Source organism: Pan troglodytes, chromosome 3 (assembly GCF_028858775.2).
Source record: "Pan troglodytes isolate AG18354 chromosome 3, NHGRI_mPanTro3-v2.0_pri, whole genome shotgun sequence".
NCBI lineage: Eukaryota > Metazoa > Chordata > Mammalia > Primates > Hominidae > Pan > Pan troglodytes.
The window spans coordinates 82961663-82979648 of NC_072401.2; the positions used below are offsets into that span (position 1 = coordinate 82961663).

At 42.3% G+C, this 17986-nt stretch overlaps 1 protein-coding gene across 3 annotated transcripts in view; it reads left to right on the top strand.

Annotated features, from left to right (window-relative positions):
- Positions 1-16: 16 nt before the first annotated feature.
- Positions 17-17986, top strand: part of TEC (tec protein tyrosine kinase) — a 131300-nt gene continuing 113330 nt past the window's right edge. For 2 of the 3 annotated variants that reach the window (XM_517310.7, XM_063808913.1), the window contains exon 1: positions 17-156. The gene's annotated coding sequence lies outside the window, so the exon portion shown is untranslated. The remainder of the gene's footprint in view (positions 157-17986) is intronic. The other variant, XM_016951780.4, reaches the window with a different exon arrangement.

The following is a 17986-nucleotide window of genomic DNA, read 5'->3' on the forward strand; positions in this document are numbered from 1 at the left end:
CGGGGCGGGGCGGGGTGATTGGGGGCGGGACGGGGAGATCAGAGGGCGGGGCGGGGCGCTTTGCTCTGGACTCTGGGGCGCTAGGCTCCGGACTCCGCGGCGCAGACTGCACCTCGCAGTCTCCCCAGGTCCGCCCAGCAACCGCGCTTCAGCCAGGTAAGGGCGCCGCGGGCCGGCTGGGGCGGCCCCGGGAGTGCGATACTCCGGGCGAGGACGGGTGGGGAGGGGGATGAGCGCGGCAAGAGGCGGCTTCCACACGCCCCTCGAGGAACGGGGAAGGATTTTCTCCCCTCCGTGCCGCAGTGAGCGCGGGTGTGCCGTCTCTGGGTCCCCTCTTCGGTCCGGGAAGGAGGGACAGGTGCGCGCAGTGGCGCAACCTCGCCTTCCTGCCGGCAGTAGATTCTCCACTTCTCCAACTCCCGCACTGACCTCTCCTAAGGAACACCCGCCCCTTTTTCTTGAAGTTCCAGGCCTGAGGCCGCCCCGCGGCAAGTTCAGCGTTGGGGTCACGTCCCAGCGGCGAGCAGGGCTGATGCCTCCTTTCGGGTTGGGCGGCGGCGCGATCTTGATTGAAATTTGGCAGTGTCGAGATAGATATACCTAATGTAAATGACAAGTTAATGGGTGCAGCACACCAACATGGCACATGTATACATATGTAACAAACCTGCACGTTGTGCACATGTATCCTAGAACTTAAAGTATTAAAAAAAAAATTTTGGCAGTATCGGCCAAGATGTTCCGCAGTTGCACGTGACTCACCCAGTGAAGTTCACGTTCTCTTCCCCACCCCCCCAATACCCCGCCCACCTCGCCCCGGGAAGTTGTGTTTGAATATTGAAAACAGGTGCCCGGCCAATGTATGTACTTCTTGGAAAAACTAGGGCCTTGACCTGGGAGTGTACACTTTCCTAATTTTCTTTAATCCTAAATTTCTTGTGGATTTTATTTTATTTTATTTTTCCCGTGGACGTGTAACATGGTGGTGTGTACCAGGTTTGGAAACAATCTCATCCATTGCTATTCTTTGGAAACTGGAATATTTGATTCGAAAGATTGATCTTAATGTTAACTTGGAACAACAGGATGGCTGGTGGCTAAGTGGGTTTGAAGATTATCCAAAATAGTTATAAGTTTTGCGCGTATTCCTTGTATTTTTCCCGTGAATGCTCATTTTCCTCTTGGGAAATTCTGAGAATTTACTCACTTCTAGATTATTCTCTGCTAAAGAGCTGGGAAGAAACAAACCAGCGGATCTCCCAAATAAAGTTTGGGATTTAACAGTTTAGGTCGTGACACTGGTAGCTGCTTACTCTGCAATAATCACCTGGAGTAAGGGATATTAAGATTTATTTCTAAGGGGAAAATAGAAGTATGGGTAACTTTCACATTATGTATTTGGAAGTATTTTTTAGTTTAGTTACATTTTCAATGTTTACGGAAGACTTACACTTTCCCCATACTCCAGTTAATCTGATCCATATATTACACTCTTGCCAACGCAGATGCTTACTGTGGTGTGTTTATGTTAATGATCTTGACTCTTCTCACAAGGGTGTGTACATTCTGGTCTGTGGAACTGTATAGGCCAAGTGTAAACTCATGCAGTCAGTGCTTTACTCTAGTTGGCAATACCTTTGCCCCACATAGGTCCAACTAGAATTTTCACATCTTCCCAACTAGGAAAGGATATAGAATATTAATGTATGCTCTAGCATTTTCAACCTACTTTATTCTTTATCAAGATAATCATGTTTTCTCAGCAGCTAGTTACTCAAGGGCAGCAGCTATGTTTTACCAAACCATGGAAAATAAAGCTGAGAGTATGGTAACCTTTGCTTCCTTAAGTTGACCCTTGATAGGGAGGTTGGAAGGGTTGTGAGCAGTGTCTGGCCTACTTTTACGCTTGGGGAAGAATTACTAGCCTCTCTGCCTTCCTCCGGGTATCCAGAGTGCTGGGAGACAGGGCCTTGGGCCTCCAGCCACACCTCTGCCTACAGGTTCCTCCAGGTTGACCAGGTTGGTGCCTCTCCTCCCTGCCCCAGCTGTTCCAGCTCCTTAGCTTCCACCCCACCCCTCCCAGATTCTTACCCCTAGACAAATCACCATGTTGTTCAGGGCAGGGGTACTTGGTCTGCAGAGTCAGCATGAGTGTTGATCTTCAGCATGGTGCTGGTTCCCCGTGGATGCTCCTTGGATGTCTGCTGCTTCAGAGCCTTTATTATGCTCCCTTCTTGTCCAGTCTACAGCAGGCAAAGTGGAGTTACTGAAGTCAAACCCAGATCAACAGTCTTGGGGGCCAGCTGCCTTGGTTGGACTAATTACGATCATAAATTGGGCATTCAAGTCTGTTGGAAAAAAGTGAAATTGGCTCATGGTCACTGGCAATTGTAAAATTATCCTGTACGATGTGGTTATGCTATTATAAAAGGTTTGTGGAAAAATAAGAAACAACCCAGAGGGGAGGGGCCTAGTAGTTGCCTCCACCTCCAAACACGCCTGTGCTTGGGCTTGCCTTATTGTCACTACCCCAGCTCAACCAATTCTGGGATTGGATTGTAACAATTAATTTCCCCACCATGTTTGACTGCTCAGAGCTCAGATGACCGCAGCTACTGTAGTATAGATGTAGAGAATTACATACTCTTTTGTTTAGAGAAACAAGGATGGGCTTTTTCAAAACAGATTGTTATTAGGGAAACAAAGAAAAAGCAAACAAATGTAAAAATGTGTGGGCACAGAAGCCAAAGTTTGTTTTGTTATGGTTTATAGTTTTAAACTTTTATCCAAGTTACATTTCTCCCTTTCCAGAAACAACCACTTGTAATTCTTTGCCATTTGTGGCTTATAGTTGATACTTCTTGATTTTTCAATTTTAAGCATTATCTGTTGACTTCCCACTGTGGAAGATGATGAGTTGGCTCTCTTTTTCCCTCCAACCCCCAACGCAAGTACAGCTTCCCTATTTTCCCATTCTTGCAGTCGTTAAAACAGAATATTGAATAATGGTTAGATCAAAATTCACAGCTAAGCCAAGCATAACTTTTTTTTTTTTTTTTTTTTTGAGACAGAGTTTTGCTCTTGTTGCCCAGGCTGGAATGCAATGGCACGATCTTGGCTCACCACAACCTCTGCCTCCCGGGTTCAAGCGATTCTCCTGCCTCGGCTTCCTGAGTAGTTGGGATTACAGGCATGTGCCACCACGCCCAGCTAATTTTTGTATTTCTAGTAGAGATGGGGTTTCTCCATGTTAATCAGGCTGGTCTCAAACTCGTGACCTCAGGTGATCTACTTGCCTTGGGCTCCCAAAGTGCTGGGATTACAGGCGTGACCAAACATAACTTTTTATTTTCCTTGGAGTTAATAATGGATTTGTTTGTTCATTTTATTTATTTTGTGCTCTTCATTGATTAAACCCACAGCTCTTGGCCAGTTTTCCAAATTCTCCCTCAATTGACCAGGTATTTTGTCAATTTCGTTTTCCTCAAGAAGCTGTTCCTGAGCCTACTGGCTTGCTATAATCCAGACTGGGTGCCTTCGGTACATCGGCACACTTGTCACCCCAAGGGTTCCCTTTGTCATCATTCTGGAGATTCTCATCATTTGTCTCTTGTGTTGGATCTCCTGGTACTTGTAGCACATGTCTTCCTCAGTCTTGGTTGACTCCCTTCTTTTGGTAGAGCCCATCCTAAAGGAGCTTCCTGGAATAGGATGCCTAGAGGTCTACTTTTCTGAGACTGTAGATGCCTGAAAATATGTTTTCAACTGACAATTGATAGTTTGACTGAGTGTAGATTTCTAAGATGGCAATTTTGAAGGCATTGTTCTATTGACTTCCACATTGTGGTATTGCTGTTGAGAAATTTAGAACTCTACTGATTCCTCAGCTTTTTCTTGTAATCTGTGTACACGTTACAATTTGCTGGGTCCTCCCTGAAGTTTATAGAATTTTCTCTTGGCCTCCACAGTCCTAAAATTTCACGACACTGTGCCTAGGTTTGGGTCTGTTTTCATGGATTGTGTTGGGCTCTTTGAATCTGGAAACTTTCATTCTTCAGTTTGGGAAATTTTCTTAAATTATGTCATTGGTGGCCGGGCGCAGTGGCTCATGCCTATAATCCCAGCACTTTGGGAGGCCAAGGCAGGCAGATCACCTGAGGTCAGGAGTTCGAGACCAGTCTGGACAACATGGTGAAACCCCATCTCTGCTAAAAATACAAAAATTAGCTGGGCGTGGTGGCTCACCCCTGTAATCCCAGCTAGTCAGGAGGCTGAGGCAGGAGAATTGCTTGAACCCAGGAAGCGGAGGTTGCAGTGTGCTGAGATTGAGTCACTGTACTCCAACCTGGGAAACAGATTGAGACTTTGTCTCAAAAAAAAAAAAAAAGTATATATATATATATACACACACACATGTATATATGTGTGTATATATATGTATATATGTATATATATACGTATATATGTGTGTGTGTGTATATATGTGTGTGTATATATACATATACACACACACATATATATATATATATCTCTCTCATTGGTAATTTTTCCCCCTCTATTTTCTGTGTCTGTGAGAAGCTCATATTGTTCAGATATTGGCTATTTTTGACTGGGCCAAAAATAAGTTTTTCATGACTGTAATCATGAATATTTAAAATCAAAATCTCTATTTTTTTGGTTGCCTGAATATATACATATATATTTGTATGTGTGTGGTTTGTGTGTCTATTTCTTTCTGGTTTTTGTTTTATAGTGTCAGTGTCTTTTCCTTTCTCCCTAAGAAGCTTAATGATTTTTTGGAGCAACTTTTTTTCCTTCCTGCACAGATTGAATTTCCCAAGCGGCTTTTGTCTTTTCATTTGTTTAGGTTTCTTCTCTTTCATGTTAGAAGTTTTCCTTGTGTAACTAATGCCCTTCGTTATCTACTCACACTTCAGAGGGGGATTAAAAAGCAGAAGGTCTGGGGTTCAGGCAGGGTGGCTCACGCCTGTAATCCTAGCACTTTGGGAGGCCAAGGTGGGCGGAACACTTGAGGTCAGGAGTTCAAGACCAGCCTGGCCAACATGGTGAAACCCTCGTCTCTACTAAAAATAAAAAAAATTAGCCAGGCCTGGTGGCGTGTGCCTGTAATCCCAGCTACTCAGCAGGCTGAGGCAGGAGAATTGCTTGAACCTGAAAGGCTGAGGTTGTAGTGAGCCGACATGATGCCACTGCACTCCAGCCTGGCGACACAGGGAGACTCTGTCTCAAAAAAAAAAAAAATGCTGAAGATGTGGATGAGCTTGTCGACTGGGGAATTCATGGTAGGGGGAATCTGGCTGGGCTTTTTATTTGGGGAACCTCTGTGGTCGTTACCTCTTGGGCTGGTGAGAGTCCTCAGGGAAGCCTTTTCCAGTCTTTTCCCCAGAGATTGACAGAGAGCCTGGTTGTCAGTAAGTGGAAAAGAAGACTGGAAGTCTCAGCATCCAGTATGCAGATGTGCATATAACCCCTCCATGCTGTTTGTGTACAGACCCCCTGAAGGGTGAAGGAGTAGGGAGGAAACTCCAGGTTTTTTGCTGGGGTAGAGAAGGGGCAGTCACCTAACTGGTTGGAGTGGCCAAAGGGATCTGTGGGATGCAGCTTTTTAAAAAGACTTTAAAAAGTCACTAATTTTTTAGCCCACCCCTCTTTTTATAGAGGGTTCAATTGCCTTTAATTATTTAACCTTTTGGAGATTCCATGGTGTAAATCAGATTATTTCTTGGCTTCTGCTTATTCCACCAAAATGTTTTTGCTATTGTCTCTTCACTCATTCTCTCCATCCTTGCTGATTTATACATGAAATAAAAAAATTTCTTGATTGTCGTTGTCTTAGGCTTTCAGAAGGGAGAGAAAGTAGAGGTTTTTGTCCAGTCTGCTAATAGTGGCTAGAATATAATTTCTTTACCAATCTCTATCCAGAGACTGGCACCATTCAGTCATAGCAGTGTGTTGCTGTTTTCCCCTTCCTCTACCCACAGGAAACATTTTCGGATCAGGCTGGGCCACTGAGCCAAGTTTGGACCTCAGATGCCTTCATATACAACTCTAAGTGTACACTACCAATTGATCATAGTTGTCATAGGGGGCAAAACCTATATCTTAGGTTGGGTGGTACATAGATTACTGGCATAGAGCCCTTGTTCCTGTTTCTTTCTTTCTTTCTTTTCTTTTTTTTGGCGGGGGTGGAGACAGAGTCTCGCTCTGTCACCCAGGCTGGAGTGCAGTGGCATGATCTCAGCTCCTGGGTTCAAGTGATTCTCCTGCCTCAGCCTCCCGAGTAGCTGGGATTACAGGTGCACGCCACCACACCCAGCTAATTTTTGTAATTTTAGTAGAGACAGGGTTTCACCATGTTGGCCAGGCTGGCCTCGAACTCCTGGCCTCAGGTGATCTGCCTGCCTTGGCCTCCCAAAGTGCTGAGATTACAGGTGTGAGCCACCGCCTGGCCTATTGTTCCCGTTTCTTGAATTCACTTTGTTTAGGATGACTCTTTCTGCCATCTTGACCTCTGAACGTTTTACCTTTCAGTGAAGTGCAGCTTCTATTAAGTCCAATATTATTTTAATCTGAAAGATGGGATTGGTGTCATTGATGGCCATGTGGCCTCAATGGAAGTTATCATTATTTCCTTCTGGAGGCCAGTTTATCACACAACTGCCTTACCAGCAGCAGCACCCTTACTTCCCTTTCCACTTGTGCCCTTCTTGGAATGTGCATCAAGTTCCTGTTTCTGGCTGGGCTGACGTACCCTGCCGTTTGTGGATGATCACGACTTTCCCAACGTCATTTTATCAGTTGAGTCATTCCTCAGGCTCCCTTAATGGGCTGTGAACTTCCAGCATGCTCTCCCAGTTGCTTTGTAACATCAACATTCTTTATGGTTACACACATGATGACAAGAGTCAGTTTCCACAAAAGTAGGAGGATAATTGTTCCTAAGCCATCTTATCTGTGCAGAAAAAGCAAAGCTCTATCTTCCCATGATGGCAGCTATGCATTGGCAATACAGAAAACAGGAGTGCTGGCGATTGTGACAATGGAGTGGGTGCAATAATTACTTTATCTTTGGAGGATGACAGATGGTTAAAAAGGCTTTTTCAGCAGGTACCACTAGGCACCATTGTGAACAAAAGCTTGGCTAGTAGGGATACTGCAGAGCTCATTCCTCCCACTGTGCTTCCGCAAGCATCCTTCCCTTTTCTAAACGAAGTCTTTGAAGTCATTGGAACCTCCCTTTCCAGGCAGTATAGTTTTTGTGTAATGTGCTGGGTCTTCACAGAAGTTCTTTCCTAGGGAAAGCATAGTACCAAGGAAGTACTTAATATACTGAATGAATTTTCCAGACAATTTGGGACACTTTATAGTTAAGAAAAAATGATATTTGGGCCAAGAATGGTGGCTCATGGCTGTAATTCTAGCACTTTGGAAGGCTGAGGCAGGTGGATCACTTGAAGTCAGGAGTTCAAGACCAGCCTGGCCAATATGGTGAAACCCCATCTTTACTAAAAATACAAAAATTAGCTGGGCCTGGTGGCACGTGCCTGTAATTCCAGCTACTGGGGAGGCTGAGGCAGGATAATCTCTTGAACTCAGGTAGCAGAGGTTGCAGTTAGCTGAGATCGCACCACTGCACTCCAGCCTGGGCAACAGAGCAAGACTCCGTCTCAAAAAAAAAAAAAAAAAAAAAAAAAGAGACATTTGGTCATAATTACCCAAGTTGTACTCAACAATCTAAATTCTCTAAATTCTTGATTAGACTTTCACATCACTTGTCTATATATGGATTGAAATATAGAGCATTCAATTTAAGTTTTCTCAAGTGTATTGTTTCTTGTATTATTTAGAAATATTCTTCACTGAAAACATTCTTGAAAGGACAACATACATTATTATTATTTTCCATCTGTATATTTTTTCTTAGCATAGTGTTATGATTATCTTAGTTTTTATGGCTATTATGTTATCTCATCAGTTTTATGTTTCTAAAGGAGGAACACTTTTGTTTGGATTTCTACAATATATACTTTTGCCTTTTGTAACTATATGTCATTTGTTTTTCAAGGTTAAAGCTTTTAACCTTGAAATGCTTACAATAGAGTATCAAAGCGACAGACTTTAACTTGTCATGTACTATATGAGATACTTACAAGGTGAAACTCCCTGTCAAGTATCCTACTCCTTTTATTTTTAATTTTGGTGACGTTATAATGTGATTTAGTAGGAAAAACCTTTGATTTTTCTTTTCTTATCCTTCATGGAATTCCAATGATATCTTTTGTTACTATTTCCTTAGAAACTCTTAATGTCCTCACATACTCCTCAATGTTATGTTTCAACCACGACTTGTGGGATTTCCACATGACTGCCCCAAAAATGAAACTGGCTTTTTTTCTTACAAGAGTGATTTAAAGTTTCATTTTTCTGCCAATATGATTTAAGCATGCAACAAAGTTAGTTTTTACCATTAGGGTTATTTTTGATTTGTAGAAGGCAGTTGATTTCTTCATTTTCCTGCTTGGGTGATAAAAATGCTTGATCCTTTAACCATGCAGGGAAACAGAAATACAATTTAACTGGGTTTGAATGCTGTCAGACATGTAAATTTAGGTATACATGCTTTTGAATTTTTTTAAGGATTGTCAGTGTCTTTGTCACATACTTAAACCAGTTATAGAAGCATTGCATGAAATAATTCTTGTTCATAAGTTCTGGAGTCCTAGCCAGAAGACATTTTTTAGGCTCAGAGCTGTTGACACACCGTCTTGCTTCCCCCAGGCAAAAGTTTGATCTTTGGGTGCCACCGAGGTTCTCAGACACCTGGTGTGCTCCTTGGACTCTCCTTGCCATCAGTAAAAAAAAATTGTCATTTTGTAGAGTTTTATATATTCCTTGTTAGAAGATATAAACAATACTGAAGCTTACAAAGAAGAAATTAAAAATAACCCTGAAACCATTCCAGAATCTTTGTGAATCCCCTTCCAGTCATCTCTATTATCAGCTGACTTTTAATAAATCTTTAGCAATGTTCTAGAAAATAATTAAGGAGCATTATGTTACAACTGTTTATGTAACTCCAAATTCTACAATCTTTATTTATACACAGATAGTTACTTTATGACGTTGTAATTAGTCCATGCATAATTTTCTTTGGGTAATTCTGTCATGTTAGCATACGGTGGTATTTTGAGCCACTCCCCAGTTGTTGGACACTTAGATTTTTTTTTTTCTTTTTTTTTTTTGTTTTAGAGACAGAGTCTTGCTCTGTTGCTTAGGCTGGAGCACAGTGGTGCCATCACCATAGCTTACTGCAGCCTCGAACTCCTGGGCTTAAATAGAAGGTTTGAGCTTCAGCCTCTGGCTTCAGCCTCCTGAGTAGCTAGGACTGCAGATGCATACGACTGCATCCAGCTCATTGAAACGAAAATTAAGTAGCGATGAGGCCTTGCTATGTTGGCCAGGTTGGTCTTGAACTCCTGGCCTCAAGTGATTCTCCCACCTCGGCCTCCCAAAGTTCTAGGATTACAGGTGTGAGCCACCACACCTGACTGATTTCTAGCTTTTATTCATCAGTTTTAGAAGGTCATAAAATAACTCACTAGCAATGTGAAGTTTCCATTTTTTCTCTTTTTTGACCTTTTAGAATTACAGTGTCTCTGTTATGTGAGGACAAGAAGAGCCAGAACGCTTGAGGCCATGTTATGTACCCAGTTATAGGTCAGATAAAACTAGAAGAACCTGACAGGTCATTTGCAGAGACTGTGTTCTTGTTGGTAATATGTAGAGCCTCATTTCATCTTATTGGATGTCTATAGGAAAACTTTCCAAGGATCAGTAACAAAACATGGAAGAGTTGTTATGTAACTGTGCAATGACATTTGACCTCAGTACCTGGTCTAGAGTTTATGAAACTTTGTGTGACCCAGGAAGGCATCTTATGTCCTCAGGAAACTCCAGCCTTCCTATCTATTGTGCCATTTCTCTACTGCTTGAGTAATCATGCAGTAAGGTGTGCAAGGCAACCAGCAATGTTAGAGAATTTTGCATTAATGTAGTTTCTTGATAAAGAACTACAGCAGAGTGAGCTCCTGTTCAGATTTTTCCTTTGACATCTTTCTTTCTTTTTTTTTTTTTTTTTTGAGACAAAGTCTCACTTTGTCACCCTGGCTGGAGTACAGTGGCATGATCTCGGCTCACTGCAATCTTCACCTCCTGGGTTTAGGAGATTCTCATGCCTCAGCCTCCTGAATAACTGGGACTATAGGCATGTGCCACCACGCCCGGCTATTTTTTGTATTTTTAGTAGAGGTGAGCTTTTGCCACGTTGGCCAGGCTGGTCTCGAACTCCTGACCTCAAGTGATCTGCCAGCTTCAGCCTCCCAAAGTGCTGGGATTACAGGCATGAGCCACTGCGCCCAGCCCCTTTGTCATCTTTCTAGATATCATGGTCTAATGTTTAAAGCCTTGGGTGGATTTCTTTTTTCTTTTATTTTAGGTTTGGGGGTACATGTGAAGGTTTGTTACATAGGCAAACATGAGTCACAGGGGTTTTTATACATATTGTTTCATTACCTTGCATGGATTTCTAAGTTAACTATTAACTGGAATTATTTTCCTGTGCTTCAGGTTTTGCATCTATTCAACAAACTATAATGACACATAATTAACAGTTCACTTGAGAAAGATTCATGGCCTAATGCTTGTAAAGGACTTTGAGCTTCTCTAAGAGTGTTTTATACACAGTCATGAACAAGGAGATGGCTTGTTCTATTTGGCAAAGGGCAAGTATATTATGCCCATTTTATAGATGAGAAAAGAGAGCCTCATAGAAGATAATGGCTTGCTTAGACTCACGGTAAATTTAATGTAGTGTCTGTGGAATTTTCCTTGGACTTTGTGGAATGAATGAAATCTAAAATAAATTCTACATGAGTGTATGTGTAGGGAAGTAGGGAAAGTGGATTTATACTGTTTTAAGCAAATATAACATTTCGGAGGAGAGTCTTTCCCTTTGAAAGAGGGTAACCATGTCAGACAAATTCGCTAGAGTTCTTAAAGAGAATTAAATAAATAATCAGGGAAGACAGGGATAAACTGATTTTCCAAGTGATTTTGAAAAGACCCCACACAAAGTCTGGTAAGTAAATTCAGTCAGCAATAAGTTGGGAAAAATATTTTTGAAAATCAGGACTCAGGAGAGGGCTACATGATGAACAAAGGTTAGGCACAGCTGGACATTTCTCAGAATGTGTATCAGAATACAGATATGGTTGAACTACTCTAGTTATTATTTTTAAAATAAATTACATACAAGAGGGAGTATACAGTCTACATGAACCCTTTGGGACATGAAAAAGCTAAACAGTTGATCTCAAGTCTATGCAAAATGGCAGAGAAATAAAGAATGCATTTAGGGCTGGGCTTAGTGGCTCTCTTGTTATCCCAGCACTTTGAGAGGCCAAGGTGGGCGGATCACTTGAGGTTGAGGAGTTTGAGACCAGCCTGGCCAACATGGTGAAACCCTGTCTCTACTAAAAATACAAAAATTAGCCAGGTGTGGTGGCGCATGCCTGTAATGCCAGCTACTCGGGAGGCTGAGGCAGGAGAATTGCTTGAACCTGGGAGGCAGAGGTTGCAGTGAGCCGAGATTGTGCCACTGCACTCCAGCTTGGGTGACAGAGCGAGATTCCTTCTCAAAAAAAAAAAAAAAAAACCAAAAAAACAATGCATTCAGATAAAATGAATCGATCTGTACATGTAGATGTACATTCCAATGCTTGTTTCAAGAAAGAGATTCAGATATTATAAAGTCTTAACTGAAAACATTCACTATATGACTTGGAACAAAAATTTCTAGTGTTAGCTGTTGGCACAAATAATTCATTAAATGCCAGTTTTACCCATTTTCATGTTGCTTCAGCATCTAAGATAATTTTTTCACTGCTCATTAATGTGTCTTAAAGACCTAATGGATTTAAAGAAAGCAAATATATTTATCAATGGTATAGAAGATTGAGGAAAATACTTCCATCCAAATTTTCAGTCTAGAAAGGTAAATGAGGAGACATGTGGACAGGGTGCACCCTCTTGTACTGTGGCAAACTATTTGCACCTTCTTTATTCCCAAGTAATAAACATCCCAAATATCTATTGGGCATATATGATGTGCCAGGCTCCATGCTAAGCTCTTTACCTAGAGTATCAGGTTTAATCCTCCAGGCAGCCCTTTGAGGTGGGTAAGATTACTTTCAGCGTTTACAGATGAAGAGATTGAAGTTCAGGGAGGTTCTGTAACACTTGGTAAGTGGTAAGTGGTGGAGGTGGAGTCCAGAAGTCTGCTGAGCTCTACTCACTGAGGTATGCTCCTCTCCTCTCTCTGTCATATTTTCCCTCCTTGTAAACAGAGCTGGACAACCTAGAAAGAAATGTGAAGGTCTACTTCAAACAAAACCAAGCAGTTAGTTTCTCTGGATATCACCCCAAGCCCCTTAACTATATAGACCTTAAGATGTCTTCAAAGCAGCACTGTTGAACAGAAATATTCTGTAAGCCACATATGTAATTTAAAATTTTCTAGTAGTCACCTTAAAAAAGGAAAGTGCAACAGGTGAAATTAATTTTAATAATATATTTCATGTAAGCCATATATAAAAATATTATAATTTCATATAATCATATAAAATTATTGAGATACTAGAAATAACTCGGGAGAAATACAGTACAGGACATCTTTTGTAATGCAGCAGATAGAGTGAAATGTAGTTCTACCAAACAACAAAGTTGTGATTAATGGAAAAAAATTATTTACTGCTTAAGTTTTACATTTTAAATTCATATTTATTAAAATAAAAAATGTGGTTCGCCATTCGCACTGGCTTCATTTCAAGTGCTCATTAGCTATTGGTGGCAAGTGGCTGTCATATTGAACAGCGCAGCTCTATAGCAAAAGGTATTCTTTGTCTCCTAAGGACCGGGGACTCCTAGACACTCTATCCCCATCCCTGACTCCTGACTCCTCTCAGCATCCATCTTATTTTCCCTGCCTATGCCCAGAACTGCTATATATAATGTGCAGGTTATACACTACAAAATTCTGAGATGTCATTTATATTGTAGACCCAGTGGATTTGCTTATTTACTGCAACAGGTTTTAGGAAGATAGAAGTAAAGTTTTTAAAAGAAGAGACACTTTTTCCTAATTTATGCAAAAAGACTTTTTTTTTTTTTTTGAGACAAGGTCTCGCTCTGTTGCCCAGGCTGGAGTGCAGTGGCGCAATATCCCCTCACTGCAGCCTCTTGACCTTCCAGGGTCAAGCGATCCTCCCTCCTCAGCCTCTCTAGTGGCTGGGACTACAGGCAGGCACCATCACTCCTGGCTAATTTTTTTTTTTTTTTAATTTTTTGTAGAGACAGGGTTTTGTCATGTTGCCCAAACTGGTCTCGAACTCCTAGGCTCAAGCGATCCAACTGCCTCAGCCTCCCAAAGTGCTGGGATAACAGATGTGAGCCACCGTGCCCGGCCACAGAGGCATTATTTTTAGCAGGGTGGGCGGTGGATTGTAGCCCTTCTGTCTCTTCCTCGCATTCTGGTAGTTGGTCCCATGGCATTGTTCTGTTGTATGCTCAGCACTACTCCAGTGCCCTGCCTGTGGCTGAAAGTGTAGAAGCAGCCTCAGTCAACCTCTCCTCCCCCAGAAATACTGTCACAGAGCCATAGTCATTCTTCATGGTAGTTTACCTTGGAGTCATATGTGTGTTATTCATAATTGTATTCCCAGTGCTTAGTGCACAATAGGTGCTCAGCATGTTTATTGATTTGAATTGTTATCTTAGCTTTGACTCTGTATTTGGGCCTCTGCATTGTGTCCTCAGTTGTCCTTAATTATACATGACCCAGGGCTGATTTATCCAAATGCTGACCTTGCCCTCTCTTTCATGGAGTCACAGATCACCCTTCATGTGGTATCCTTGTTCTGATAATACTAATTGTCATTATTGTTATTTTTGATAATAATTGCTGCCATTGATTGATCACTTACTTTGTGTCAAGCATTGTGCTTAGCAATTTATGTAAATTATTTCATTTAATCCTCCCACAATATCTATAGGAGGTAGGTACTATTTTACAATGAGGAACCTGAGTTACTGAGAAGTTACATTACTTACCTGAGGTCATACAGCTAGTAAATGTCAAAGCTGACCTTTAAAACCAGTTCTGTCTGACTTCAAAGCTCTCTCAAGTGCCCTTTTGGTTATCTGGGGCCTTCCTGACAAGTGACTGTGCTGTAGTGGACTGATTATTTGTCTGCCCAGACTTTCTTCCTTTGGGCAGCTACTCTGTCCAATTCATGTGGTTTGGGTGGAGTTGACACTACCCAGGGATGATCATGTGATTCAGCCTTGGCCAATCCGAGCAGTCCCTCCACTTGACCAAGTGATTGGCTCAGGGGTTAGCATGTGACCCAGTCTGGCTCAATGGGACTCTTCTGCTGGCATTTAGGAAAGGGGGAGCTCTTCCTCTGGGATTTAACCTGGAGCGATGTAACCTGGAGCTACTGGTGGTCATTTTTCCCTGCTCCATGGAGGAAGCCGCAATACAAGAGAATGGGACCGTGCAGTGAGAAGCAGCACTGCACGGTGGTGAGAGCACACTCAGCATTGTTTGAAGTGCAGGAGTCAGCTGTGCCAGGACTTCTCGATTATGTGAGCCAATGTGTTCCTTTTGCTGTTGTTTGCTTAAATCTAATTATGTGCATTTGAAAGAACCCTGCTTATACCGGGTTTTCAGAAGATGAGTATTTTTGTCTTGGATTCCCTATGCTATTGTCTGTCTGCCCTTGGTCATCCACTACTTTTTTGGCCTTCGTGCCTACTTGGTGCCTTGCAGGCCTCTCATCCCTGTAGACTCTGCACCATGTTCAGCTTGCTGTGTCCCTTTTAGGTCAGTGAGCCCTGCCCTAGTGAAAGGAGGTGCCACACCCAACACCTCCTCACCAACAGCCCCCGCCCCTCCATCCTGCCCTATGGCATAGCCCACAAATGGATCTGGGTGGGAAAAGGATTTTGCCATGAGTGGAACATTAGAGAAATCTGTTCTTCATAGACATCGGAAAAATTACTCGTCAACCTACTCTTTGGATGCTGATCAAAGACTATTGAATGCTAACCTCATTTGGCCTCTGACACCATCTGGGATCTCAGCCAGTGTAGGCGGAGGCCTTGCCTCTTATCCCCAGTTTTTTTGACCACCAGCCTTTCTAATCAACTGTCTTTCTATGTACTCTCAAGCCTCCTATGATTTTGAACTTCCATTCTTCTGCTGGCTGCCTTCCCAAATCTTTCCGGTGGCCCTTTGAGAGCATTGTTCCACTGTGAATCAACTCTCCCACACCACAGCCTCCTCACAGAATAACAGCATTGCCTTCCCTGTAGCTCTCTCTGCTGTAGCCTACTCCTAGCTTCCCTTTGCCACTTCTAGGGCATCACTTTTCTGCCTTCCTGCAAAACCCCTTTGTCCTTTAGGGTTCAAGCCATTCATGCAGGTACCCTCCTGGTCTCTCCTTTTGCCACCAACCTCTTTGTCATTCTCCCTGATTGACTCACCTGGTTCATGGTCATCTCTCCCAGCTCTGCTATCTCTGCATTCATAGATACAACCAACTTTTTATGTTTGCGTTAGTTGTGCAGTTGTCTTGGGGTTAATGGGAGTCGTTAATTATGGCAGGAATGGAAAATAAGGGAGACTTCATAAAAGAGATTACATATGATCAGGACCTCGAAAAATGAATAGGATTTCAATAGGTGGATAAAGAGGGAGGAGCCTTCCAGAGAGAACAACTCGAGCAGATACATGGGGATATGAAAAGACCTGGTACATTTGCTTGCCTGAGTCCTGGAAAACAAGTGGTAGGAAAGGAAAAGGGAACTCAGATTAAATTGGACATGATTAGGCCAGGCTCGGTGGCTCACACCTATAATACCAGCACTTTGGGGGGGCCTAGGCAGGTGGATCACCTGAGGTCAGGGGTTCAAGATCAGCCTGGTCAACATGGTGAAATCCTGTCTCTACTAAAACTACAAAAGTTAGCTGGGCATGGTGGTGCATGCCTGTGGTCCCAGCTACTCGGGAGGCTGAGGCAGGAGAATTGTTTGAACCTGGGAGGTGGAGGAGGTTGCAGTAAGCTGAGATTGTGTCACTGCACTCCAGCCTGGGCAACAGAGCGAGACTCTGTCTCAAAAAAAAAAAAAAAAAGAATTGGACATGATTACATTTATTTAGGATTGAGGAATGACCCTAAGGAGTATGCAGGTGGAAGAATGCAAGAGAAAGAACAAAAAGAAGAGGGGCAGGATGATCTTGTAAATGACAAGATGAAAACTTTATTGGAGTGATTGTAAAAGGTGAGGAGGAGTAATTAAAACAGTTAAAGAAAGCTCATAATAAGACTACGGGCTTTAGAGAGAAGAGATAATAGAAGAAGAGGTGGAAGGATTTTCAGGACAGAGTAGTTATGCGGGAGCAGGGAGAAGGGCAGAGGAATGAGACAGGACAGCTGCTGCTTAGGAGAGAGGAGAGATTGAGGCCCTGCCTGGTGATGGGAGATTTTGAAAGGGTAGGATGCCAGGAGACGACAGCTACATACTAGGTATGAATCAAGTTACTTAGCCTTTTTACTGCCTTATGAATAAAAAGTGAGATAACTTACGTACTTCATGATAGTAAAAATGACTTACATTATGTAAGCCTCAGATGTTTCCCAAACTGTGTTTTATAGACTACAACTCTGGGAGATGTTAACGAGGTTCAGGGGAAATAGAGTAAGTTCTATGATCAAATGAGGTTGGGAAGTGCTGCATTCTATATGATTCACCTATTAAAGCCCCTGAGAAATGCATACAAGGAACCAATTTGATGTTGTTTAACCCAGCTTTTCCCAAATATACTTGTCCATTCATTCATTTGTTCATTCATTCAACAAGCATGCAGTAAACGTGTGCTATGGTAGTATGTTTTGAGTACTCTGCTGGCCACTGGTCCTAGAGTAGAATAAAGTCACCCAGTGTTCCTACATTTATGAGATTATGGTCTAATATAAGCACATGTTATCATCCCACAGCTCCTAGTGTTCTGAGGAACATGATTTGGGAAGCCTTGAGTTAAGGTATTTAATATTGCTTTTTGTGCTCTGGAATGGAATGACATGGAGTGATTGTCTGCCTATATCTCTGCCTTTATGTCTCTATCTTACGTCAGTACCTCTGCCTCTTCACGGAATGTTTCTTAGACCTGCTGCCTTGGGCAGGGATAGAGCTGATGACAAGGAAACTTTCAGGTCTGGGAAGTTGGTGACTCATCCAAGATCACCCAGCTAGTTAGTTACAGAACCAGGGACAGAACCCAGCTCTTCTGGCTCTAGGTTCTCGTTCTGTGCTCATTTCTTTCTTGGTAAGAAGGGACAACTTGAAATGCTTGAAAATTAAAAAAAAAATTAAGCAGACTCAACAGACTCAGTGAGATACCATGGCCTTTGCCAATTTAATCAACAATAGCAGGATTGACTTAAGGATCAGCAGCACTACCACCACTACCACTGTCATCATCATCACTAATGCTGAGTAATTACTATAATCCATGTGCCATACTAAGCACTTTATGTATATTTGCTTATTTAATTCTTACAACTCTCTATGAAGTCATAATTATTACCCTATTTTATAAATCAGGAAGCGAGCTCAGAGGTAATTGTCGGTGTTTATACAACTAATAAGGAGCAGAGCAAAGCTTCCATTTTAGGCTGTTTTCAGAGTCCAGGCTGTGAACTGCATTCTGTTATCTAGTGAAATGTTTTTTCTGCTTTAGTATTTTCCTCTCAGAATCAGTTGGTCTTTTCTCCCTTCCATTTTAGCTTGCCTTGCTTCTTCGTCTTTGTAAAAACCAGATCTTAGAAAGGATCTGATTTGTTTA